The sequence below is a fragment of the Chelonia mydas genome, chromosome 4 (genome assembly GCF_015237465.2).
Source record: "Chelonia mydas isolate rCheMyd1 chromosome 4, rCheMyd1.pri.v2, whole genome shotgun sequence".
Taxonomy (NCBI): Eukaryota; Metazoa; Chordata; order Testudines; family Cheloniidae; genus Chelonia; species Chelonia mydas.
This window is the reverse complement of record NC_057852.1, coordinates 13,039,773-13,065,497: the sequence shown is the minus strand read 5'-3', so window position 1 is coordinate 13,065,497 and position 25,725 is coordinate 13,039,773. Positions and strand designations below refer to the sequence as shown.

General features: G+C 45.0%; 1 long non-coding RNA gene across 1 annotated transcript in view; it reads right to left on the bottom strand.

The window, feature by feature from the left end:
• The window catches only part of LOC122465493, a 78,942-nt gene that overhangs the window by 13,986 nt on the left and 39,231 nt on the right, over nt 1-25,725 (bottom strand). The gene's annotated exons all lie outside the window — the stretch shown is intronic.

Sequence of the window (25,725 nt, the reverse complement as noted above, 5' to 3'; positions counted from 1 at the left end):
GGGGAGACCAAAACTGAAATAAGTGATCAAGGGGAGGATAGACCATTGAGTTTTATATTGTAGTAACATGTTAATTTCTAGCAATTTTCACATTTCAACATGAAATGATGCTGTTCAATCTCTTTTCTCAAAATTGAATCTGTTGCCTTTGTATGTGCAAACCTTACAGGATTGCCAGCAACATTGGTTAAACTGCACAAATAATTACTGCCCTGGGAGTGCCAGTGCCTGTTTAACACATGCAAATACCAGTGTGTATGAGCAGATGAAGGTTTCGTGCAAACAGCAGGTATCTGTGCAACTGCAAGCACAACTTCTAGTGGGCATGTGCCTTTGGTAATTAGATCACAATATCAGTTATAAACAGACTGCTGGGTAAAGGAGCTATTTAGTATTACTGTCTTGCAGTTCCAAAATGATATGTAAATACGCTTAAAATCTTGCTGCACTGTACTAACAGATTGGTCTTTCATTAATTTGATAAGACTAAGGTACATATAAAAGGGAGTTTAACAGTAAAAGGAAATTATCGTTAATTACTGTAAAGGGGTAATTACTTCGAAGATAATTAATTGTATACGTGCTTAAATAATGTTTCCGGGAGTTAGTTAATTATATGCATGTGTCTTTCCCTGAATAAATATTTGTCATCAGTATAACATCAAGTCTGGGAGTCTTTATCTTTGTCTGTGTTTGACAATGCAACGTGTGGAATCGGCAATCAGAGACTGAGTGCTTGGACAGCAGATGTTTGACATGTATGTATTCATTTACCTTATCAGCCTTTCACACATCCACCAGCTGACGGAAGTAGGGGACAAATTCCATCTGATAACTGGGCTGATTTATGGAGCACAAACACCACATTTTAATGGTGCAGTGTACCTTGCTGCGACTTGTGGGGAGAGAGGGAGGGCTTGAAATGCAAGTCCTTCGTTCCTTCTCTTTGGTAGAGTGTAAGGCATAGCAGTGAAGCCTAATTGGCAGAACATGACAGAGAGAGACATCGAGAACACGATGTATACTTGGATTCAGGGGCTGAGGGAGGAGAATGGAAAATGAGGGGATCCTCAGGGCTGTAAGAGAAGCTAAAAGGATCTCCTGGGAAAAGAAATTGTGGGAGCAGAGAAGGGGGAATAGGAGTCCAATTTGAGGCAAGTGCATAACCGCTTTGTGGTATAAGTTGAAATGACACCCAGTCCCTTAGTTCTCTGCAGTCCGCAGTGAAACAGTCTCAGAAAACCTCCCAACTGCAAAGGCAGAGTTTGTTGTGATTAATAACAACAATAAACAATATATAAGATAAATGACCTACAGCTTGTATATGTCACCAAACACTGCACATTTCACAGAGTCACCAATAAAATCATGCAGTTTTGCATCTTTACAACTTGTCAAAGCTGCAAGACCAGACAATACAAAATCAGACAATAGTACATGGGCTTAACATGGTAGGATGGGGGTAACAACCACCACCACCATAATAAAGACATACATAAATAGGCAAAAAAGGGAAGAGGGGACCAGAGCAGGAGGGTGGGAGTGATGGGAAGAAGCAGTAAGGTCAGATGTAGAATGGAAGTCTGGCATTTCTGTGTTGTATCAAGAAACAGGGGCCAAATTTCTTCAAATTAAGATAATTGCTCTCTACATTGATAAGCCAGGCTTTCTTTCACTGCTCACTTAGACAGGTCCAAATACCAGTGTTCTATACTGGGCATAACCCTATGCCTCCACTTTTGTAAAATCACGCGCTTGGTAATCATTGTGGTCCTCCAGAAGCAAAATCTGTGTGGTGGAGTTAAACCCAGTGTCGCAGGCACAGAACCGAGGATATAATTTTCAGCTGAGCTTTAATTGCTGAACCCAAGCTCTGTTTTTACTCTTGTGTCTACAGCTGTTCTGCCTGTTGGACCGTCACATGGCATATGCATCAGGATTCCGCTCTCTTGATTATAGCACCAACAAATATCAGAGCACGAGCCCCCACATCTTGCATAGCCTCTGTGGCATCCAAATTTTGAATGGAATCTTGGTATCTGGTCTGAGACCCACAGAAGCACACTGGGATTCTTTCAAGGGCTGTGATAACCCCCACTTCCCAGGCTTTCCCAAAGAACGCCAGGCCATATGTAAAGCACACAGCAGACATGAGCCTGGGGGAGTTTATGAAGCAATTCCAAGGTTCCCAGTGGCTCTGGGCCCTCTGGCAGTCCCAGGAAAACTGGACAATAGCTTGCGTTTCAGTTTGTACGTACTGCCACTCCACTGAGGGTGGCAAGTCATATTGTTGATATAGTGTTAAAGAAGGGACAAAGCCCTCATCCTTGACTACCTGGGGAATCCATATGATGCCCTTGCTTAGCCAATTCTTCCAGATTATAGTTTTTTCCCCCCAATTTGAAAGTCTGGGTTACCCCAGACAGGTGCTTTTGCAAGACAGCGAAGATAAAATTGGTACCTCTTAACTAAGTTTGCACAGTCATTACTATAGGTATCTTATTTGTTACATCAGTCAAAAAGAGGAATTGAATAGAACTACAGAGGGAATTGGATGCAGTGATATCTGTTCAGTTTCCACCCATGTGAGTATAAGGGTGTTAGCACTCTGTCATGCATGCTATCAGCAGCACCCTGATCGCTGACATTGCTGCAGCCTGGAGAAGGCTGCAGGCCCAGCCGAGGCAATTACACACTGTCTGGTGAGGGATTGTGGTAATCACTATGTTAACACAGCAATTGAGGAGAATATAAAGAGAGCAAACAGGAAGCAAAGGAAGCTGAAGAGGAGCTCAGAGGGTGAGCCTGGGCTAGGGAGAAAGGGCTACAGGAAAGCCTGTCCTTGTAATCCTTGCTTGCTGTATTGTTTGCTGTTGTGATGCAAGAGGGAAATAAATGCACACCTTGGTGGAGGATAAATGCCAGGGGTGCATTTGTCACTGAGAGACTTTCTGAACTGGCCAGGCAGCAAGGTTCACCAGGTAGTGACAGAGCTGCCCCAGTACAACCAGTTTGACATCTGTGATATGCTAAAAGCAGAACAGTAATTATGTAGGTCTTAGACCCTGTGAACTCTAGGGTACAGATGTGGGGACCTGCATGAAAGACCCCCTAAGCTTATTCTTATCAGTTTAGGTTAAAAACTTCCCCAAGGTACAAACCTTACCTTGTCCTTGAACCGTATGCTGCCACCACCAAGTGTGTTAAACAAAGAACAGGGAAAGAGCCCACTTGGAAAAGTCTTCCCCCAAAATATCCTCCTAAGCCCTACACCCCCTTTCCTGGGGAAGGCTTTATAAGAATCCTCACCAGTTAGTACAGGTGAACACAGACCCAAACCCTTAGATCTTAAGAACAATGAAAAATCAATCAGGTTCTTAAAAGAAGAATTTTAATTAAAGAAAAGGTAAAAGAATCACCTCTGTAAAATCAGGAAGGTAAATACCTTACAGGGTAATCAGATTCAAAACATAGCGAATCCCTCTAGGGAAAACCTTAAGTTACAAGAGACACAAAAACAGGAATATACAGTCCATCCAGCACATCTTATTTTACCAGCCCTTAAACAAAAGAAAATCTAATGCATTTTCTAACTAGATTACTTATAGATTACTTACTAACTTTACAGGAGTTGTAAGGCTGCATTCCTGATCTGTTTCTGGCAAAAGCATCACACAGACCGAGAACCCTTTGTTCCCCCCGTCCAGATTTGAAAGAATCTTGTCCCCTCATTGGCCATTTTGGGTCAGGTGCCAGCAAGTTTACCTTAGCTTCAAAACCCTTTACAGGTGAAAGGGTTTTGCCTCTGGCCAGGAGGGATTTTATAGCACTGTATACAGAAAGGTGGTTACCCTTCCCTTTATATTTATGACAGAGCCCAACCCCAACCCCTGGGCTATAGGGAGCCAGAGTTTTTAAGTGATAGTCCTGGGTGTTGACCACAACCCCACAGAAAGACTCTAATAACGTTATTCAATTTTCTAAAATAAGATGGAGGGATATATTACTTTTTTTGTTTCAGTTTTCACCAAAAAGATTAGTAGAGATTGGACATCTAACATAGTGAATGCCAGTGAAAGAATGAGGTAGGATCAGAGGCTAAAATAGGGAAAGAGCAAGTTAAAAATTACTTAAACAAGCTAGATGTCTTCATGGCATGAGGGCCTTATGAAATACATCCTAAAATACTCAAGGGGCTGACTGAGGCAATATCTGAGCCATTAGCAATTATCTTTGAAAAGTCGTGGAAGAAGGGAGAGATTCCAAAAGACTGGAAAAGGGAAAACAGAGTGCCAATCTATAACAAGGGAAATAAGGAAATTACAGACCAGTCAGATTAACTTCAGTACCCAGAAAGATAATTGAGCAAATAATTATGCAATCAATTTGCAAATACCTAGAAGTCAGCATGGATTTGTCAAGAACAAATTGTGTCAAACCAACCTAATAGCTTTTTTTGACAGGGTAACAAGCCTTGTGGATAAGGAGGGAAATGGTAGATGTGGTATATCTTGACGTAAGTAAGGCTTTTGATACTGTCTTGCATGACCTCATAAACAAACTAGGGAATACAACATAGATGGAGCTACTATAAGGTGGGTGCATAACTGCTTGGAAAATCGTTCCCAGAGAGTAGTTATCAGTGGTTCACAGTCATGCTGGAAGGGTATAACAAGTGGGGTTCTGCAGGGATCGGTTCTGGGTTTGGTTCTGTTCAATATCTTCATCAGTGATTTAGATAATTGCATAGAGGGTACACATACAAAGTTTGTGGATGATACCAAGCTAGGAGGGGTTGCAAGTGCTTTGGAAGATAGGATTAAAATTCAAAATGATCTGGACAAACTGGAGAAATGGTCTGAAATAAATAGGATGAAATTCAATAAGGACAAATACAAAGTACTCCATTTAGGCAGGAACAATCAGTTGCACACATACAAACTGGGAAATGACTGCCTAGGAAGGAGTACTGCAGAAAAGGATCTGGGGATCATAGTGGACCACAAGTTAAATATGAGTGAATAGTATAACATTGTTGCAAAAAAAGCAAACATCATTCTGGGCTGTATTAGCAGGAGTGTTGTAAGCAAGACATGAGATGTAATTCTTCCACTCTACTCTGCGCTGATTAGGCCTCAACTGGAGTATTGTGTCCAGTTCTTGGTGCCACATTTCAGGAAGGATGTGGACAAACTGGAGAAAGTCTAGAAAAGAGCAACAAAAATGATTAAAGGTCTAGAAAACATGACCTATGAGGGAAGATTGAAAAAATTGGGTTTGTTTAGTCTGGAGAAGAGAAGACAGAGGAGATTATAATAGTTTTCAAGGACATAAAATGTTGTTACAAGGATCAAGGAGAAAAATTGTTCTCCTTGACCTATGAGGATAGGACATGAAGCAATGGGTTTAAATTGCAGCAAGGGTGATTTAGGTTGGACATCAGGAAAAACTTCTTAACTGTCAGGGTGGTTAAGCACTGGAATAAATTGCCTAGGGAGGTTGTGGAATCTCCATCATTGAGATTTTTAACAGTAGGTTAGACAAACACCTATCAGGGATGGTCTAGCTAATACTTAGTCCTGTCATGAGTGCAGGGGACCAGACGAGATGACGTCTGGTCCCTTCCAGTCCTATGATTCAATAGGCAGAATATTCATTTTTATTGTATTAGCCCTTCTCCACTGGCTCAGGGAGAGAGGGTGCCACCTATTTGTATCACTAGCTATCTGAGAAAGTACATGATCTAAATTTATGTTCACTAGTTCATTAATGTTTTTTGGTGCTTTTATACCTAGGTACTTGATTGTATCAGTTTGCCTGTGGAAATTCCATTGAGAAAAGGCCCCACCACATGACCATGGGGAGATTTCCAATAGTTCCAATTTTTCCTAATTTATTTTGTAAGCAGATATTGCTCCAAATTTTTGAATTGGTGATTGGAGGGTTGGAATAGTGGTTTCTGGTTTTGGATATATACAGAAGGGCATTGTCTGCCTATAACATCAGTTGACAGCCCCTGGAACTAAGTTGTATGCATTGAATATCTGGATTGGCCCATCTGGGTGTTGCCAAGAGGCTCACAAGCCAAATTAAAAAGTAAGAAGAGACAGCAGGCACCCTCGCCTACTACCCGGGAAGAGGCTGAAAAACCAGACATTGTAGAAACAAATGATTCTTCCCCTGCTTTTCAACAAAGATGTTGAGAACTTAAATAATAATGAGACACAAATGTGTCACTCCCAGCCCATCTCAGTGTAACTACAATGGACTTCCATTTGCCATGTTTGTTCTGAAGTAGGGCTGTAGAGAATTTTTACTTTTCACTGGAAGAAATCTGAGCTCCAAAACCATTTCTCAAGAACATGATACACTAGAGGGGAATGCAGCAGTTGCTTCGCAAGTATTGCACAACAGCACAGAAATGCCTAAACTTATCTGGTGGGTTTATCTGCTTTCAAACAATAAGCAAGACATTCCAGTGCTGCGGGTCACATCACACATCAATAGGGGCCATCTGAGTCCATAGGGATAGATATTATTTTTCATCCAGGTCAAATGCATAATTGAAGCGTCTTTCCTCAGGAGTCATTTGGCTTTTAGGTGCCAGTATTGTCAAGGACTGTAGACAGCAGGTGAAAGTTAGTACTACACATAGAGCAACTACCAAGAATCCCAGCGCTAACCATGGATCGGGATGACTGCCACTGGGGTGCCATCCCTGCTCTCCACAAGACAGTCTTTACTACAAAGGGTACTACTCCACTTCCAGCAATAATTAATGTAATAAGGCTTTTAATTATTTATTATCTGGTTAAGTAATTAGTCAATTCCTTGTGGCATCTGAAATGGCTTCCAAGTACTGTAGCTCCCCCCACCCCCGCAAGTGCAAGTTTTGTAATACACTTTTATGACATTGCTAAGTCATCAGTCAAACAGCCAGTCAATGGTCTGACATTTCCTGGGTGATTCATCAGCATTTGAAGAGTTTTTTTTCCATCCTCCAATGCCAAATTAGTCTTTATCTTCCGGTGTTATCATAAAAGGTAACATCCTGTTACATCTTGTTAAAGAAAGGATGAACAGCACAATGACTCTGACGCAGGAAAGCTCGAAAACTTTCATTTAAGTCTATCCCTATTCAGGACAGCCCTTAAGCACATGCTTAAAATTAAGCCCATACTTGTGTACTTTGTGCCTTAAAGTTGAATAGAGAGCTTCAGAGCTCACAATTAGTAACAATCTTTTCCTGTCAGCCTTAGACTGTATCCATGTTTCTCAGATTTCCTTTCTTTGGCAATGCCCTCTAAATTACTGAAGAGCACCGATGAAGTGTTACTGCAACTTGCTGAACAAAATGTACCAGACCACAGGAAAGAATCTGTTGCACCAAAATCACTCGGAAGTTTCACAGTTTGGGCACCCAAACACTCAGGCACCCAAAACCACTCATCAGTTTGTGAAATCTTGGTGTGTGCGCCTTGCCTAACCTCACCCAGATGGTAGCGAATGTGATTCTCCGTTTTCAATGGGAGGACACTATGACAGAACATTCCACATGGCCATCGAGGACTGTCAGCAGACCTCAGCACTGATGTTCTGCAGCTTCCTTCTGCTGAAGCAGCTGGATTATTTTGCTCAAACCTAACCTGTAAAGAGCCACTAATACTTCCTGAAAAACATTCTTTGGAGTGGGTCAGGGGAGTTATTTCTCAAGCTGATAGGCTATCATAGAGACCCCCCGTCACCAGTTCTCTTCCTTTTAAACCAAAGGTACTCACACTCAGCCTCTCCGATGATCACACCTGTGCTTGTCTTGAAGGAGGAGAGAGGTGATTGCCTAGGTAACCAGGTATCAAATCAGATGGGACTTTATTGGTTAAAAACAGCACGTGAACCCCACCTAGGAACTGCTTGGCAGCCACTCAGCTCCCCAAGGACTGATTTTACATGCTCTCTGCAGGGTGCTCCATTCAACAAGTGAGCAGAGGCTTTCTGTACAAGCTTCAGATTATGAAACGTCTCACCGTGCAGCCACTGGTAGAGCACGGTACAGCAAACTAATGCAGAGGGGATGCAGGCCTAGATACTTGCAGCGAGGTCCATATCGGAGAGAAAAGTCACATTCTTCTCTCCAGGTGAAGAAAAGTGTCCTAGGCCACTGCCTGCAGGAGCAACCCACCGTCAGCTAGTACACCTAACCTAGGAACACATGACAAGTGCACTCCCTCAATCATGGGTATGCCACGTTACCAGTGCCCCAACTCTTCCAGGACACAGTTGGGCTGATACAGCAGAGAGACAGCTGAGGGAATTCATTTGGGAATTTGCTTTAGGCTTGATCACAAACCCTTTCATTCACTCATACGGATAAACGTTTTCCTTGTCTGTGGCTGAGGGTGGAGATTCGCTGACACATCTCTGGACCTTAGCAAGTGAAGGTGGAGCCACTCCAGTGTCTCTATGCCTTGTGCTCTGAGAGCTCCCAGAGATAGGCAATTACTCATTCACCTCGGCAGCCACAGGATTTCATTTGATTTCTCCACAGGAGGCTCTTAGGAGGGACAGGCCCTGATCCTGCACCACTGAAGTCAGTGGGAGCTTGTGCAATTAGCCTAGGATTAGGCCCGTAGTAAGCAGATCTAGGTTACAAAGCCATCAGTAGCCTGATAACGTGCAACACTCTCTCTCTATGGTGACTTTTCTGGCTGGGGCGAACACCGGTGTGTGTACAGAAAAAAGTGTGTGGGATTGTGACAGAGTGCAGGGAGTGAACGGGTGAGCCTGCACTCTGATCACTTAGATGCCAATTAGCTCCCCAGAGAAAGCTGACTGAGGTAATTAGATAGGCTGGTGGGCTGGGTGGGATAAAGAGACAATTAGCCCACCAGCCCAAGTCTGATAAAGATGCACAGGAAGGAATGGCCAAGAGGTGGGGGAAGAGAAAGAAAAGGAAGGAGGGAACGAATGAACAAACAAACAGGGCTCGTTGAGCCCAGTCAGACAGAGGTCTCAGGGAAGAGAGACCTCTGTTCCCCTCAAATCCTGATGAGAGGGCCTAAAGCACAGAAGACATTGTAAATAGATTGTTGCACAGGGACTATGCGGTATTGGTGGAAGACAATGTGAATACACAATTAGTGGAGTCTGCATGGTTTCTGCAGGGCAAGAAGACAGGAGCGAAGGTGTGCGCTGTTTCGGGGATCTTTAATGAGCAGGAACAGTAAGGACCTGGGTTAATGTCTAATAGGAAAGAAAATCAACTCATTTTGCTTGACGTAGCATTAGAGCTCACACAACGAGAGACACGCCTCACTGTATCAGAAGCTGTGCTGAAAAGCAGCATCTTTGGTGATACCAGCGATGTAGGAAAGTGAGAGGGTGAGGCCACAAAGCACTTGCCGCTGGCTACAATGCATTATCAGTAAGAGAATTACCATGACAATGAAACAGAAGTTTAATTTTTCCTCTGATCAATGGTCAAATGCTGATTTTCAGTTAATATTTCATCCCAATCCACATTGCTAAAGCACCGAACAGCTGCTCAGACGTCAAACTTCCTCCCTTGGTACAGTCAAATCCTGTTTATGCCCAGCAATGGTGAACAGCTGACAGCATGAGCTATTGTATTAGGCACACATACACCTTTACAGATCAAGGATGTGTTAGACAGACTTCAATGAACCAATACTTCTCATACAGATTAGACTGAATTTAAAGATCAAAGGCAAAGCCAATAAAAAAGGTCATGTTTGTGTCTCTTGTTTAATGGGCTATGAGATTGTATGATGACAAATTTGACTGAGGCCAAAGTCGGGGTGTGAACTTTTCAAGTATGCGGATGATATTGCTTTACTTGGAGAGATTGCTGAGTAACTACAACTAATGCTGGAAGGGCTGCAAAACACTGCGGAATCTATGTCAGGGACCAGGACATGGGCAGTTGTGCCAGGTGGTTAGAGCAGGAGTTGGTAACCAGGAGTCAGGAGCCAGGTGCCAGAGCCAAAGTCAGAAATCAGGAATCAGAGCCGAGGCTCTGAGTTGGGTTACCTGGAGTAATGCAACACAGGGACACAGCTGGGTCCAGGCAGAAGCAGGGCTGGGTCGATGGCAGGAATGGGACAGGAGCAAGGCTGGGAACAAGCAGACACAGGAGCTATCACAGCCATGAGCAAATGTTTTGAGAAGCCACCAAACTGCTGCTGGGCTTAAGAGCCCATCTGCTGACTCTTCCATTCAATCAGGCAATGTAGCCTGATTGCCTACTAGAGGCCAGCTGCACTTGCTAAGTTGACCAGACAAAGGCTGTGCTGTAGACCCGGATTCCTGACACTATGGGACTTAAGATCAGTGGTGATAAAACCAAAGCCTCCTATAACACAGCAGGGAATGACCTGCTGCTGCTGCATGGAGATGCTAGTGACAGTGAATGAGAGAAGACGTTTTATCTAGCTGGGTAGTCAATTGACAGCAGGAGGTTCTATAACTGAAGAAGTTACATGTCCGATTGGTCTTGAATCAGTGGCTTTTCAATGTGTTCAAAGGCCTCTGTTTGGGCAGCAGGAGGCCTTTGTGACAGCTAAGATCTGGGTATTCAGCCCAGTAGTGATGGCAACTCTGTTATATGGAGCAGAAATATGGCTATTAAAAACAGCTGGGGAGAGAAATATTTGTTGGGTCGATTTTGTCACAAATGAGGAGACACTTGGACGATCCCAGCACGTTGCAGTATTGCGCCAGTTGGGAACCAGACTACTGTAGTGTTGGGATCATGTCCAACATGGAGAAGATGGCATGCTTGCACAGAACGTTTATAGAGCTGAGGTCAAAGGAAGTAGAGCACAAGGCCAATGTTGAGGAATTAATGAGGCCTAGATCCTCTTCCACTGACTCCTGCCAAAGGAAGATGACTTGCAAGGGACTCTTTGAGATGAAAGTCCATTCTATGTGTCACCACAACGACATCATAACCCTGTGAATCTGCTGGTACCCTTTACTGCTTTGATGAAGAAAGACCACCTCATTTTTTATTTTTTGCTGTTGGAGTGTTATAATTAATCATATCAGATCCCATGTTCCTTTTTTTGTCGGAGGTCTTTGGCTAGATCTCTTGAGGATCTAGGTGAAGATATCGCAGGAGGCTGAAACCTCAGCTCTCCCAGTGTGCAGCAAAAGGAGGAAAAGACCTTGAGTTTTACGTCTGCCCCCTTGCAATACCGCCCTCTGAATCCTCTGGATCCTGGATCCTCTGAAAATCTTGCCAGAGTCTTCCAGCAAAAGGTCATGACCTGCTATTTGTGATAATGAATTGCAAGGTCTCTGCAACAGGAACTACTAATGTTATTTATTTGCATATTTCAAAATACAAGGAGGCCCTGGTCTCTGGTAGGAGTCCATGGGTGCTACTGCAATAGAAATAATAAGTCATATTGATACTAAGTAGAAGAAAATATTTTAAACACACGTTAGAAACTGGGGCTAATAAATAAAGGAGTGACCTTTTTGCCTTGCAGTTCACCTTTAAGCTGAGAGGTTCTATACAATAGCTCCCTGTGTTACAGAAAAATATTCCTAGTTGAGGTTTTCCTCTCCTCCACCCCCCCAAAAAAAGTATTTACATAAAGCTGTATCTGAGGTCCATTGAAGTACATGGAAAGACTCACACTGATTTCACAGGGCTTTGAATAAGACTCATATGGTACTGACCTAGTTTTCACCTTCTGAAATTAGACAATTGGACTCAATTCAGGAGACCTTGTGAAATATGCCTCGGTACAGTGGTGCTGGGTACACTAGAAATGCCGCTGATAGACCAATTACATTGGATAAAATCTCATTCATAGAGTTCGCTGTAGCACGGGTCAAAGCTTCGTATTTCCAGGGAGCAGTGCGCTCGAAAAAAAATCGAATAGTGTTGCCAATTTGAGCAGCATTGGTCGGGCACTTTCACAAGCACTCAGCATGCCAGGGAAGCCACCCCTCTGCATTCTCTGCAGTGACTAAGGCAGGGGTGGCCAACCTGGGGCTCCGGAGCCGCATGCAGCTCTTCAGAGGTTGTATAGGCACCGACTCCGGGGCTGGAGCTACAGGTGCCAACTTTCCAGTGTGCCGGGGGGGTGCTCACTGCTCAACCCCTGTCTCTGCCCCAGGCCCTGCCCCCACTCCACCCCTTCCCATGCCCTCCCCTCAGGGGTGAAAGTAACTTAAAGGACTTACCGGTACTCCGGAGTCCTGAGCAGAGGGCGTGGCCTCGACCAGAAGAGGCGTGGCCTCACCCGGAAGAGACAGGGCCTTTAAATACCCGGGCCCTTTAAATCATCCCTGGAGCTCCCAGATGCAGAGGCAGCTGGGAGCCCCGGGGCTCAGGGGTGATTTAAAGGGCCCCAGCTGCCGCTACCACAGCAGAGCTCCGAGCCCTTTACATCACTGCCGGAGCCCTGCCGCCACTACCCCGGGGCTCCGGCAGTGAGGCTTGGGGGGCGCGTTAAGGGCCTGGGGCTCCCTGCAGCGGCTGGAGCTCCAGGCCCTTTAAATCACCTCCGGAGCCCTGCCGCTGCTACCCTAGGGCTCCGGCAGCAGGGCTCGGGCGGCGTTTTAAAGGACCCAGCCGCTGCGGGGAGCTCCGGGCCCTTTAAAGCGCCAGCCTGGGGAAGCCAGTCTGGTCCTGTACCTGCTTACTTTCACCTCTGCCTCCCCTGAGCCTGCTGTGCCCTCACTACTTCCCCTCACCCACAGAGCCTCCTGCACGCCACAAAACAGCTGATTGGGAGGTGCGGGGAGTGAGGGGAAGGAGCTGATCGGCGGGGCTGCCGGTGGGTGGGAGGGGCTGGGAGCTGGGTGGGGGAGCGAATGGGGGGCTGCTGACGTATTACTGTGGCTCTTTGACAATGTACATTGGTAAATTCTGGCTCCTTCTTAGGCTCAGGTTGGCCACCCCTAGACTAAGTCCTTTGCCGCCACAGTCAGCAAGTTAGGTTGAGTTTCACAAGGAGAGGAGGGATTAAACACTGGATCATTAGAAACTTGACCCAGACCAGCTCAAGGCAGGAAGCTCAGGCTTTGAGCTGGCGTGCCATGAACCAGCATCACTGTGAAAATAAAAAAGGCTGCAGTAAGAAACCGCATGTCAGCCCTAACAATTTCCCAGCTCTTGGCAGTGCATCAAAACGGCAATCATAGGTTTCTGGGTTTCCTTATTTGTTTCTGGCAGGGCCAGAGATTTACTTTATCCAGTGGCACAATGAGTCTGTTCTGTTGTAGCTAGCAAATATAGATTTACTTTCTGTTTCTTGTAAAGGTGGAAGAGTTCTGAGTAATAGACCCACCTCCAAAGCGCTGAGCTTTATATTTGCAAGCAAAATAATGCACAGTAAAAGTAACACTCTCTTTAGAGCTGTGTTGGCTCCTTGTGTACATTTATCTTTATTCATTCCTAATACAAACGACCATGATGTTCCAGCCCTGGCGACAGAATTGCAGCTGCAGCCAAGCAGCAGTCAGCACAGATGAGTAGGCAGTGAGCAAAAGTGCTCCAGTCCTGGGGCTGGCTGGCCAGCACATTGCTCTGTGGCGTAAATTAGGGCTGCTCTAATTTGCACCAGCTGAGTTCAATGGTGCTACACTGATTGATGCCAGCTGAGGATCTGGCCCATTGTACCTAAAAGCTATCGCACTGCTTATTTGTATGTATTTTTTTTTCCAATGCAAATATTTTATTCACTGTCTCCTTCCCTTTAGGTGTGGCATTGACAGCAAGTGCTTCTCACGCAACAGACCTTGGAAAAGGCCGCTCAGTATTTGTATGGTGGTTCCAGGGCTAATCAGTGACTGAGGAAGCATAGCACGGTGCCTTCAGCTTGCCACTCACTCTTCTTTCTCCACAATAGCATCTTGTGCTCAGCAGAGTTGGATGGACCATTCCACATAAAGCCCAACGCAGCAGGATGCGGAGTGCCTTCTGAGTGGTGCTCAGTGTCCTACAGTCCCATTGACTGCAGTGGGAACAGAGAACATTCAGCAGCTCGCAGGAGGCTCTCCCTGCCTGGCGGGACGAGTCAGTTCATATCCAAACACAGACCCCTAAAGAGTCACGCAGAGGAGGCCTGCTCTTGTGGTGTTTCCTCCCATCCCCCTGCATTCATCCCGTTGAGCAAATGATGACCTTTTTTTGGAGAGAAAATTAGATTTTACTGTTTTTACACATCATATAAAAAATGCCCATCTCTGAAACCCCAGCTCCGAGTTCCCACTGACTGTAATGATACACATCTAAGGGTCTGTCTACACTGCCAAGTAAGCCCAGGGTTAATGGGACCCAAGTCAGCTGACCCATGTTAGGGAAGGCTGGACTTGAGCATCTACATTGTATTTTAACCCTAGGTTAAGACTTTTCTAACCTGTGCTCAAACCCTGGGGCTCTGCTGTCCACCCTGCAGTTCGCAGACCCAAGTCAAAGTAACCATATCCCAGACACGCTAAGCCTGCCCGCCCCCCACAAGCAATGTGGCTGCTCTAGCCTTAAGACCATGGTGAACTGTGGGAAAACTTGCCTGCCCATCCTGCACGCTACCAGGAAGCAGCTCGCTTTGCAAAAGGGCGCGACGGGTTTGCTCTCCATTGCAAACACAGGAGGCTCTCTGATAGGGTGCTTGCAGATTGGTGATCAGAAAAGAACGGGGTTAATGCTGACCTGAGCTGCTGCTGTTTGCAAAGGGAGTGGCTTCCATTTTCAATAGAGTAGATTGCAGATTGTTAGGATAGGGAGTATTAAGGAAGTTGTGGGATACTTCTGGCTGACTCTCAGGAGTCAGGACCCAAGACATGTGGAGCTGTATACACACTGCAAAGCAATAGGGGTCAAACCCTGACTCCTGGTTTAACCTGAGCTCAGACCCTCCTGGGTCAGTACAATTACAGTATAGAGGTAAGGGGGCTAGGCTTGAGAGCAGGTTCATGTTGCAGTGTGGACATACTATTACTTACATAGCGCCATTACTGTAACATATGAGCACCTCACAACACCCCTGTGAGGAGGGGAAGCTATTACAGCCTGCAATATGAATGGAGGCACAGGGAACATAAGTGACTTGCCCAATGTCACACAAGAAGGCTATAGCAGAGCAGGGATTTGAACTTGGGTCTTTTAAGTGCCAAGCTAGTGCCCTAACCAGCCTTCCTCCTGGTTTCTCCCTACCCCTTCATAAATGGTAAATCTAAGGTACTTTCATATTGCTTTTATGTAATCCTATTTTCAAATTTTTGCTTGGATGAGGCTTAGTCAGGTGGTTAACTTCAACCTGGAATCCCTAACTGGAATCTAAAGGCCAATATTTTCAAACTTGGCTTTCTATAGTTAGCTTGATTTTCAGGAGGTGCTGAGCACCCACACCTTCCATATGAGCTGTGGGTACTTGGCACTTCTGACAATGAGGCCATTCATTTTGTGCCTAAGTAGGGATTTAGGTGCCTAATTTTTAGGCACCCAACTTTGAAAACATTGGCTTATCTGAACAGTGTCTATTATAGATGTTCTTACCTGGATTATCATTTACTATTAAAGTCCCACAGTCCTCTTGCCAGCAGACTCAATGGTTGCGTGCGATAGGGATAGCTGCTTTCTCTGACTGTTGGATTTTCTTTGTTCATGGGCATACCTTTGCGCCCATGTATTCTAAGGATCTGGGCGAAGTCACACCCATGAATTAGGAAGTGTTATTTAATAGCCTGTGGCGTGTTTAAACACTACATTCCACTTGCTAGGTATACAATGGGTCTCGGTAATCATTTTATAAAGGTATTTTAAATTCCTCCTAGAAAGGGGCCCACATGAAATCCCTGGATCCAAACACCCCCAAAACTATGGGGAAATTCAGATCTGGATTCTGGGCTGAGTGTTGTGACCCAAGCATGGCTTTAGGCTGATGTGCTTCAGTAAGCAAGTCATGCATGGTTGTGCAAAGCTATAGTAGCATGTTGAAAGTTATTTCCACAATGCAGGTGTGATGCAATCACAGCTCAGTTGCTGCTATTTTTATTTATTGCTACTGTGGCAGCACTCAGAATCTCCAGTCAGGATCAGGGCCCCATTGTTCTAGGTATTGTACAAACAAATAGGATGATATGGTCCCAACCTAGAGGGCCTTGCAAACTAAGAACTCATTATCACAAACACAAAGATGCAAGCTGGCAAGATACCAAACACAATTTGAAACCCTCATGTGCTCTTTATGCAGCAGGGTCGGTGTGCAACTCTAGACCGCTGGAACGGTTGTCATGTTCTGGCTTTATAGGGGGAAGCATGATGAGAAAGAAGGGTCTAGACCAGGGGAGGGCAAACTTTTTCACCTGAGGGCAACATCTGGGTATGGAAATTGTATGGCTGGCCATGAATGCCTATGAAAATGGGGGTAGGGGTGCGGAAGGGGGTGAGGGCTCCGGCTTGCTGTGCGGGCTCTGGGGTGGGGCCAGAAATGAGGAGTTCAGCGTGTGGGAGTGGGCTCCAAGCTGGGGCAGAGGGTTGGGGTGCAGGAGGGAGTGAGGGCTCCGGCTGGGGCTGCGGAAGAGGGGTTGAGGTGCAGGAGAGTGTTTTGGGCTGGGGTTCAGAGGGTGGGAGGGGGATAATGGTTGGGGATGGGGCTTGGGGTGCAGGAGGGGGCTGTGGGGGCGGGACTTGGGGCAGGGGTAGCGTGTGGAGCCCGCTGGCTGCCCCTATGCGTAGGAGCTGGAGGGGGGACATACCAGCTGCTTCCTGTTAGCCTCATGGAGCGGGGCAAGCCCCTGACCCCGCTGCCTGGCAGGAGCTCCAGGGCCGGATTAAAAACGTCTGAGGGGCCGGATGCAGCCCGTGGGCCGTTGTTTGCCCACCTCTGGTCTAGGAGGCTGGGTCACTCACTAATTTGGTTATGGAGTTTACTACCTTTCTATGTCAAAGGAGAGAGCTGTTACTGACATTAATGGACCTAATCCAGAAATCCTAGTTCATGCCTAAATGGGGCTAGGTAGCCAGAAAGCTGTGTGTTTGCAGGCAATGCAAGAGGAACGTCCACCCTGCAGGAACTCTGGGATGTCTACTGCAGCTGCTGGTGAGTGTAATCACAGTGCACCCAGTCCTGCCAGCACCCCAAAGTGGCACAAAGCAACTGGAGCATACAGATGGGACTTGGCCGAACAATATTCAATGAGGAAACAACTTCTCATTCCCAATAAGAAACACTCCACCAGATGATGCCAATTTAGTGCATGCAGTGAAACAACACTACCCAGCTCCTCCACAGCACTTTCCATCAGTACATCTCAAAGCACTTGACAAAAGAGACCGTTATCGTTATTTTACAGATGAGGAAGGGACTTGCTTAAGGTCATCCAGCGGCAGAGCCAGGCTAGAACCCAGGGCTCCTGAATCCCAGTCCAGCCCTATTCACTGCTAGGCCATCCTGCCCAGATTATCATAACCGCCTGTTACCAATGGGGAGAGTTTGCCTTTCTGCATGAGAATTGGGCCACTGAAAACATCGGCTGTGCAGCGTCAGCCTTCTACCTCATGCAAACATACAGGCCTGGGACAATGGTCTCACAAACTAAGAGATAGGGGTCATGTTTACAGCTTATTTCTATTCAGCTCAGATAAACAGATCTTTTTGTCCACTGGCACAGCTTTATTCCCAGATTCTATTTCTTTTTGTTTTCTTTTTCTTTGCACTACAGCAGTCATGCAGAATATTGAGGAAATAATACTAGGTTTAACCCCAGGCACTCACTACCAGGAAATCAAACCACACTTTTTACAAGTATTAGGTGAGTCAGGTTACTTATCCCTAAACCTGCCAATGGCCTGTGTATTTCACCCATCCCTGGCAATATTCTCTATTCTTTTAGTGTCATGCATGCTTCTGGGTCCACAATCTCAATATTTTAGTCATTTTACTCCTTTGGGGCAGGAAGAGAAAAAAAATTAGTTTTACAAAATAAATAGAATATTAAAAATAAATTTTCTGCTGTGTTTTATTTGGAGTGTGTGAAATTTGGAGTCTGGGTGAGTCTAACAATGATAGAGTAGAGCAAGTTGGCTGAATTAAAAGCCATCCATCCGTTCACGCAGCCATCCACCATCTTACTATGATAGTATTTTTATCCAGTAATGGATTTTAAGGCCAGAGAAGATCATGATGGTCATCTAGACTTACCTCCTCCAGAACACAGGCCATAGACCTCATCCAGTAATTCCTGGTTCAAGCCCATAGCTTCTGTTTGAGCTAGTCGCAAATCTCTTAGAAGGCTATCCAGTCTTCATTGAGCCCTTATTATTATAGTACCCAAGTTCTGATCAATGTAAATATACATTGTGACCCGGTGTGCGTAGATCAACCCGCACTGGAAATGCCAAGGTCAGGGCAGGCTGCAAAAGGGAAAACAGATACTCCCAAGACCAGTGGGTAACACCGAAGTTAAACTCCCCAACCAGTCACAAACTGTGCTTCTGATCCCCGACCTTGGTTATCAGGTCCAGTACAGTGAGAAGTTATTTTAAAAAAACTGCTCACATATACCAAGTGTTCTTCTGACTCCAAAGGGTGAGCCACATTACCAGGTCAAAATAGGTTTGGATCTTACCCAAAATATCACACTGCCAGCCAATCCTGTAGTGTCTAAAACTAAAGGTTTATTATGGAGAACAAAAAAACAAGAAGAGAGCTGTTAAATGGTAAAAAAGTCATATACATACAAAAACTTCAAAGTCCATCAGGTTCCTAGCAGTATTAGTGAGTTTGCTGGCTTGAAAGTCCCTCTGGAGCACATCCACAGCTTGGATGGGTTGTTCAGTCCTTGTTCAGAACTTCATTGGTAGAAAGATTACTCCAGAGGTAAGAAGCAGGACTGAAGACAAAATGGAGAAGATGCAGCTGCCTTTTATAGTCTTTTGCCATGCAGCCTGCGCTTCCTTTGTTCCAAACACAAGCTGCCCAGCACATGACCTGGAAGAGTTCTGTCCATAGGCAGGCCTCTGCATGCCTTGCTGAGTCATAAGGTGTATCCCTGACCCTTTCAATGGGTTCATTGTGCAGTAGCTGACCCTTGATGGGCCATCAATCAGACTAGGCGGTGCTGATGCCAGTCTGTCTGGGGTGTCACCCCCAGATTTACAGCACAAGTTTGAAATACAGACATACCCTACATACCTATAACTCATAATGCAAAGGTGATACAAACATACAAACAAGATAATCCTACTTGGCAAATTATAACATTTTCACAGATGCCTCAGATGGCCTATCTGGCACAACTCATTGCCATTTTAGGATATTATGAATATCAATATTGTAAAGTGCCTCCAGATTCCATACAGTGTCACATACATGCAGTTGATTCTCTTCTCAGAAAATGTTTCCAGCAGTACGGCATCATGGACTTGGATAGAAACACTCATGGTTTACACCCCTACAAGTGAAAGCAGAATCAGGCCCATCACATCCATTCTGTTCCACACTTACCTCCAATTAGTGCCTTGAGCTACCCCTACGCATTCAGACAATTTAAACAGAGGAGTCAGTTGTCACCAATGGGATTATCATTGACAACCCACCCCTGATTTCAAATTCAGAGAGGTATAAAATTATTTGAGGCGGTTGATGTGCAATAAAGTAGCACAGTATAAAGCAACTTCAATTAGAACATTGTGACTGAGTTCACTGAACTGTTAGGATAAATCATTAATGAAATCCAGCCTTAATTTCCTTTAAAAACACCACTTTTGAAAAAAAAGATCAGCAAAACCACAATCAGCTGAGACAACGAGGACTTGTTCTGGGTAAGCTAACATGGTATAGCTTTGGGGGGAAAGCAGGGGCTGGCTGGTCAGACATTTCCCCTTTCAGCTCAGGTCTGGCATTGTACAACTGATCATGTGCATCAAAGAGTCTCTACGTCTTCTGCAGCAAAGGGGTTGAGAGGTGCCGGAGGCAGGGCACTGCATGAGATGGAGTAAGGGTCTGCTCCAGTATGGCTCATCATATGTTCATCCGCAGGTGGCCAGTTTTAAACCTTATGCTGGATGATAGGGTGTATTTCAATGGAGACAGGTAGCATAATGAGTTTTCATCACTACAGCTCCTTCAACTACCTGAAGGACTTCGGCAGGCTGTCTGTAACAGCGAGTTGGAGATCCAGATACTTTGCCAGAAAGGCTCCACAAAGAATACCTCTACAGAAGACAGGTTTAATTGCTCTTCTTCCCTCCTCCCCTTCTTTCCCTCACTGGTGTCAAGGCGTCTATCAAACAAATCTGTCATTCCTCCAGCATGCAGTGTATAAAAACCACAAGGAAATCAGCCACAGTTTCAGTTTTAGGTATAGATTAGTTGAACAAAGATAAAGTCATAGCCCTACCAAATAATGATCTACAGAAAGATCTTTAGCTTTATCAGCACTCATAAAAGGCTACACAAATGTCAGATTGCTTCTGTTTGAAACATATTAAGATCTAATTGATTCTCAGCAGGTCTGATTCAGCAAAGCCCTTAAGCTCGTGCTTGACTTCACTAGGACTACACACATGCTTTCTGCTAAGGAGGTGCCTAAGTATTTTGCTGAAGTGGGGACAGCGATTGCACTGGAGGTGAACAGATAATTCAAAGAATAATTTACTGGGTGAATTTCACTTCTCCTGTTTACAAATTGTCTGCAATTCATTATGTGCCAGACCATGTCCGTGCATCATTCTTGGGCTCTAGCTTGGCACCAGGCAGGTCACTGCAAGCAGTTGATAGCTGAAATTCAAAATTTAAGCTGCTTTGATTGGACAAAGCATGGGGGGAGGGATAGCTCGGTGGTTTGAGCATTGGCCTGCTAAACCCAGGGTTGTGAGTTCAATCCTTCAGGGGGCCATTTAGGGATCTGGGGCAAAAATTGGGGATTGGTCCTGCTTTGAGCAGGGGGTTGGACTAGATGACCTCCTGAGGTCCCTTCCAACCCTGATATTCTATGACAGATAGGTCAGGTGGTAGGGAGGAAATGAGATCATATTCCCAACTTCCCTCAGCGCTGGTTTATTGATTTTGTGGGTATGTTGTACCCCTTAAAACACATAATTACATAGGAACTCCTTTAACTTCTGTAAATCGGCATAAAACATACTCCATTGCATGCCTCAACACACATCCTTATCTGTCATAAGGATCACCACACTGAAGTGACAGATATTGAAACTTACAAAAACTGGTCTCTTTACAATATCTGCCCTGCTTTGGATATATACAACATAGTCAGGATAACACCTCACCCTGCCAAGGGAACATAAAACCATGGTTTCTGCAATATAGTAATAGGTTACTTTAACTCGTGCTCAGTGAGACAGTACCATGGCACACAAGGAAGACGTTGATTGTTAGAGCCGTGACTGTACTCGTATTGACCAATATCTGCAGTTACGGTAATAACATTGGGTCTGACCCGGACATGGTTTGAGTGCTTCCTGGGAGATACAGAGTTGATTTCCACAGAAGTTGAGGAATTTCAGCATATTACAGGAGACACTCAACACTTTGAACATTCATGTCCTTTGTTGGGAACAGGAAGAATAAACAGATCTGGGCTTCATACAAAGTGAGCCATTTATTAGTAACACATCATGAAGGGATTTTTCATACAATAAACATTTTTTCTTTTAAATCAAATTACCCTAAGGGATTGGTTCTTGACCAGGTGTGGAGCAACCATTGTTAATCCCTCAGCTATTTTCTGTAAAATGATTATCACAATAAACTTGTTTGATGCTCTAGATTATAGATTTTAGTATGTACTGCCTTAGGCTGCCCCATTGTAACTCAGAGTTACTTAGCACATCAGAAACCTCCAACCATCCTCATAGCTTAGAAAAAAACATTTTTTCATGGAAGATTTTCCAGTGGTGTGTAATATTCCCATCTAGATTACTATCCCATGGAGGTTGTATCAATCGTACAATAACTGTTGATTGTTTGAGGACTGCATTTGCTCCAGAGAGGAAAATTAGTGAGGGCCAGGGTATAAGCTTAAAAGATTACACCATGTAACAGTGCTTCTTTCCTTAACACTGTATCTAACACCAAAAGGTCATTTTGGAAGACCATTAGAAGTAATAAATTCACTAATTTCCTGGACTTGTGTCACCTGGTTCCAACTCTTTACCATCTGTCAAATTTCATAAAGACTTAAAAGGAAGCCAACAATTATTATTCCCTGAAAACATATTTGTTCATTTTCCCTTTTGTGACAATAATCTCTTCACAAACAGCCTCTGGAGTTCTGGTCTGTGAATGGATGCCAGTTGCTACTCAGTAACTAGGGAAACATTTCCTTCCAGTTTGTGCTCTTTCCAGAGTGAGTGGAGCCTGTGTAGGTCACGTTTCATTTTTTGCTTTCATTTCCCCACACTCTGCACTCATGTAAGCTGTGACACACTCAGGTACTAACAAATTACTCCCGAGGCTGACCGATTCTGTTCTAATAAACTACTGCAGAAATGACAGCAGCTAGAATGACACACAGCGCTGGACAGGACGTTCTCATTTACTCATAGCAGTGGTGTTCATGCCATGGAATGAAAGTGTCTGCCTGCATTTCCATTGTGAATATATATTTTCAGAAGTTGGTGCTGAATGTCAAATATCCCCTCTGCGCTGACCTGGGCATATAGAACTAACCTCTTTACACACAGACACCCCATTCATTTTAGTGTGGTTGCATAGGTGTAATTTAGGGTCAAATTTGGCCCCCTAAGTTTCTAACAGCATACCTTGTGGACCAATTCTGTTATTTATACTGTATTTTAGTAATATACATGAGGCCACATATGGTAGCTATTTGTTAGCAACTATGTCACATCTTACGCTGATGATGAGAGCTTTGAGAATTAAAGCAAAAGGTGAAAAGAATGACATGGGGCCTGAATGCACAAGGCATGTCCTACTCATTTTGTAACACAAACTGGAAGGAAATGTTTTCAGAGTTACTGACCCAGGTTTGTCAACCATTCACTAACCAAGAATCCAGAGAAAACGTTAACCCACCCTCACTGGGGGAATGAACAAATAACTTCTGGGGGAGTACTGACTGTGTCCAGCTGCAGGGATCATTACAAGTTTGTCTGGAACATGGTTGAAAATAAAGAGCTTGAACTCTGTAGTTGATCCAGAATGAGGCAATTCATTGTTTGTAAAGCTTTCCAAAGGGACCTTCATTCTTAAGAGAGAACATACCATTTGAAATCCCTGAAATACATCCTGCTCTTCCAAAGTCAGCTTCAATTTGCCGATGGAACTTTAGGAGGCACAACAGAAAAGTAGTCATACCCGGGGAGTACCACGGTACAACAGAAGTTGTAGCAGGGCCAGGATCTTTAGCGTACTATAAGGTTCTGATTCTGGATCAAGGCCTAAATACCTGACACTGCTAAAGCTAGTGTGATCCATTTATTGCTTCCCAGACACAATGGATCTTCAATTACAGGCAGAACTCAGACCCTTGAGTTCAGGTCCTGGCAGGAAAATAAAATAGAATATTATTTTCATTCATTTATGGATTTATTTTTGGTTTTAAACCCCATTTGTCATTTTCAAATCTGCAGTCCTGGATCCTTAAAATTCCTTCTGTTTATTATGGAAGCTTCCCCTCCCCCGTTACAAACACGTGTTTGTTCTGAGATGACACTTTCTTCAAATGACCCCGTCTTACAGCTCTGTTCTTTAAATCCAGCGGGACACTACTTCCTCCTGTTTATCAAGAGTTAACAATGTTCGGGAATATTCTCTCACAAAATGCAGTACTCTCAAGAAGGCTTTCAAACACTGAGCCCTGGTCTACACTAGAAGTTGAGGTCGAATTTAGCAGCGTTAAATCGATTTAACCCTGCACTCGTTCACATGACGAAGCCCTTTTTTTCGATTTAAAGGGCTCTTAAAATCGATTTCCTTAATCCACCCCCGACAAGGGGATTACCACTTAAATAGGCCTTGCTGGGTCGAATTTGAGGTACTGTGGACGCAATTAGACAGTATTGGCCTCCGGGAACTATCCCAGAGTGCTCTATTCTGACCGCTCTGGACAGCACTCTCAACTCAGATGCACTGGCCAGGTAGACAGGAAAAGGCCCGCAAACTTTTGAATTTCAATTTCCTGTTTGCATGGTCACCTGCAGCTTGCCACGCTGGCCAGAGCTCATCAGCAGAGGTGACCATGCAGAGCTCATCAGCAGAGGTGACCATGATGGAGTCCCAGAATTGCAAAAGAGCTCCAGCATGGACCGAATGGGAGGTACGGGATCTGATCGCTGTATGGGGAGAGGAATCCGTGCTATCAGAACTCCGTTCCAGTTTTCCAAATGCCAAAACATTTGTCAAAATCTCCCAGGGCATGAAGGACAGAGGCCATAACAGGGACCCGAAGCAATGCCGCGTGAAACTTAAGGAGCTGAGGCAAGCCTACCAGAAAGGCAAACGGCCACTCCGGGTCAGAGCCCCAAACATGCCGCTTCTGTGATGAGCTGCATGCCATTTTAGGAGGTTCAGCCACCACTACCCCAGCTGTGTTGTTTGACTCCTTCAATGGAGATGGAGACAACACAGAAGCAGCTTTTGGGGATAAGGAAGATGATGATGATGAGGTTGTAGATAGCTCACAGCAAGCAAGCGGAGAAACCGGTTTTCCCGACAGCCAGGAACTGTTTCTCACCCTGGACCTGGAGCCTGTCGCCCCCGAACCCACCCAAGGCTGCCTCCCGGACCCGCCAGGCGGAAAAGGGATCTCTGGTGAGTGTACCTTTTAAAATACTATACATGGTTTAAAAACAAGCATGTTTAATGATTAATTTGCCCTGGCATTTGCGGCTCTCCTGGATGTACTCCCAAAGCCTTTGCAAAAGGTTTCTGGGGAAGGCAGCCTTATTCCGTCCACCATGGTAGGACACTTTACCACTCCGGGACAGTAGCACGTACTCGGGAATCATTGTAGAACAAAGCATTGCAGTGTATGTTTGCTGGCATTCAAACAATACCCGTTCTTTATCTCTCTGTGTTATCCTCAGGAGAGTGATATCATTCATGGTCACCTGGTTGAAATAGGGTGCTTTTCTTAAGGGGACATTCAGAGGTGCCTGTTTCTGCTGGGCTGTTTGCCTATGGCTGAACAGAAATGTTCCCCGCTGTTAGCCATGGGGAGAGGTGAGGGGCTAGCCACGTGGTGGGGGGAGGCAAAATGCGACCTTGGAACGAAAGCACATGTGCTATGTATGTAATGTTAACAGCAAGGTTTACCCTGAAAGAGTGTAGCCCTTGTTCTAGAAAAAGTGTCTTTTTAAATACCACTGTCTCTTTTTTTTTTCTCCACCAGCTGCATGTGTTTCAAGGATCACAGGATCTTCTCCTTCCCAGAAGCTACTGAAGATTAGAAGGCAAAAAAAACACACTCGCGATGAAATGTTCTCTGAGCTCATGCTGTCCTCCCACACTGACAGAGCACAGACAAATGCGTGGAGGCAGACAATGTCAGAGTGCAGAAAAGCACAAAATGACCGGGAGGAGAGGTGGCGGGCTGAAGAGAGGGCTGAAGCTGAAAGGTGGCGGCAGCGTGATGAGAGGAGGCAGGATTCAATACTGAGGCTGCTGGAGGATCAAACCAATATGCTCCAGCGTATGGTTGAGCTGCAGGAAAGGCAGCAGGAGCACAGACCGCCGCTACAGCCCCTGTGTAACCAACCGC